The sequence below is a fragment of the Heloderma suspectum genome, chromosome 3 (assembly GCF_057233095.1).
Source record: "Heloderma suspectum isolate Gila_16-S chromosome 3, 16-S_ref, whole genome shotgun sequence".
NCBI lineage: Eukaryota > Metazoa > Chordata > Lepidosauria > Squamata > Helodermatidae > Heloderma > Heloderma suspectum.
In genome coordinates, this window is record NC_139460.1 from 2657235 (window position 1) to 2660107 (window position 2873).

Here is a 2873-nt window from a genome sequence, read left to right on the forward strand (position 1 = left end):
GCTCTTGGATCCAGAACTGCCACTTGAGGCACAGGTGAACTCAGTGGCACGGAGCACTTTTTATCAGCTTAGGCTGGTATACCAACTACGCCCTTATCTGGACAGAGATGGCCTAGCTACAGTTATCCATGCTCTGATAACTTCTCGTCTGGATTACTGCAATGCGTTATACGTGGGGCTGCCTTTGAAAACGGTCCGGAAACTTCAGCTGGTCCAAAATAGGGCAGCAAGATTGTTAACAGGGACTGGCCTGCGAGCTCATATTACGCCAGTACTTTTCCAGCTGCACTGGCTGCCAGTCCATTTCCGGGCCCGATTCAAAGTGCTGGTGTTAACATTCAAAGCCCTTAACGGCTTGGGGCCAGGTTACCTGAAGGATCGCCTCCTCCCATATGTGCCTGCCTGGACCTTAAGATCATCATCAGCGGCCCTTCTCCGTGAGGCCCTGCCAAAGGAAGTGAGGCAGGTGGCTACTAGGAGGAGGGCTTTTTCTGCTGTGGCCCCCCAGCTCTGGAATGAGCTCCCTAGTGAGGTTCGCCTGGCGCCTACATTGTATTCCTTTTGGCGCCAGGTGAAGACCTTTTTATTTTCCCAGGCATTTTAGCATTTTAGCTTTCTAAATTTTTATCTTTGCTGTTTTAAATCTGTATTTTAAACTCCTGCACTGCTGCTAGGTTTTATTGTGGTTGTATTGTTATATTGTGGTTTTAATGTTCTGTATATTTTAAATTGTTTTATTGTGTGTTGCTTGGATTTAATTTTTGTGAACCGCCCAGAGAGCTTCGGCTATTGGGCGGTATAGAAATGAAATAAATAAATAAATATTAAATAAATAAATAAAAAAGTAAAAAATAAACAGCAGAAAAGTGCCCTATATCAAAAGCACACCACTGCGGAGTAGTGAGAGAGTGAAAGAGTGCTATTGCAAAATAGCACTACTGCAAAGTAGCACACAGTAAAAATAAACAGCCTAGAAGGGAGCTGGAGGAGAAAGCACCAAGTACCCTGTTTCCAAAGCACACCACTGTGGGGTAGTAAGTCAGTGAAACAGTGCTATTGTGAAACAGCACTACTGCAATAAAGTGCAAAGTAAAAATAAACAGAGGAGAAGGAAAGAGGAACACCAGCAGTGAAAGAGTGAAACAGCACTATTGCGAAATAGTGCTATTGTGAATTAGTGCTGACGGGGAAAGAACCCGAAGCCTGTGTTCAAAAAGCATGCTACTGCCAATGGTGGAAAAAAGGAATGGGGGAAAACAAGGATGGCCCCACCTCTTGACCAGATCACACCCTGGTCACAGACACATCCCTAGGCATGCCCAGTGTGCAGGATTTAATTAGGGGGAATGGGGCACACTGCAGCTGAACTGTGGGAGCCACACTTAAGGAAAAAAGCCACAGTAAAACGAATTTCCGAAACATTTTCAGGAGAAAGCTGTGGGGTTGCTGCAGAGTGACAACATTGTTATGTGTCATGAACAACCCTGATATGTTCTCATTCTGCACTAAATCACCCATGTAGAATGGGCCCAGGCCTCAGTGATGCCTAGAGGCAATTTCCTTAAATGGACTTGCAGCTGCCCTTGGTAAACAAGTCGTGCGGGGAGGAACCTGGCATGAGGCTCTTCCTTTCCTGTCCTCGTTCTATATCTATATCTATCTATCTATCTATCTATCTATTTATTTATTTATTACATTTATATCCCACCTTTCTTCCATCATGGAACTCAAGGTGGCTACATGTGGTTCCCAGGTGGCCTCCCCTCCAAGCACTGACCAGACCCAGACCTGCTTAGCTTCAGCAAGGTGGCTGCCTCACCTGCCTTTAGACTATGCCCTGGGACCTCTCTCTCTCTCTCTCTCTCTCTCTCTCTGTGGTTGTTGGTTTGTGGTCGCGAAGACCCAGTGAAGCCATTTTTTAAGCCTCCAACAAATGGGAAGAATAGCCACCAATTACTTCCCACGCCGACTGTGCTGTGTCTCACCTCATCCTGTGCATGTATCCCCCACTGGTACATGTATGCACACATGGGGCTGATGGGTCCCAGACACTGGAGGCAGCAGCTGCCGATGTCTCTTTAAACTGTAATGACAAACTCCCACCCTAAATCCTGCCTCTCTCTGTCAAGCTGGGGCAGGAATCAAAGGCATTTAAAGGCTGGTAAACTGCAGTCAACATGAACCTCATTTTAAATTTGTTTTGCCCCATTAAGTAACCCTTGGCTGCTGCCTCTAGAGGGGAGAATTCAGGTCCCTCCCCATTCTGGTCCATGAAGGGTTCTGTGCAAGAGGCTTCCAGACTCTCAGTGTCCAATTCTCTAGTGTCCAATGGATGTTCGCTTCAGGAAGGATGTTGTCTTGCCCAGGGGGCAGAACCTCAGGCCCAGGGGCCAAACCTGGCCCTCTGGCATTCCCCAGTAGGCCATGCCCCTTTCCCTGGCCCCACCCCCTTCCCCCCAACAACCAATATTTTGGTGGCTTCCCAGGTTTGTGCAGTTTTTCCCCCATTCTAAAATGCTGAAATGCCTCTAAGACTTAGTTACCGACAGTAAGAGTTGGAAGCTAAACTATACTGGTTTTGGTTTTGTTTTGGCCCCACCTCTTTTGCCTTTGGCCCGGCCCACCACTGGACTGCGGCCCCTGAGAGATTCGGCCCTCAAGCTGAAAGAGGTTCTGTAGCCCTGGCCTTCCCCAATCACAGTGTGTGTGTGTGTGTGTGTGTGCGCGCGCGCGCGCGCATGTGTGTCAGAAACGGGCAGGCACTATTAGCATGACTTTAGGCCTATGCTGCTAAGGAAATGCCACCCTGAACTCTACAACGGATCTCAGCTGAGAGAATGGGATGCGTCGTTCCTCTTTCAAGAAAAGGCCAG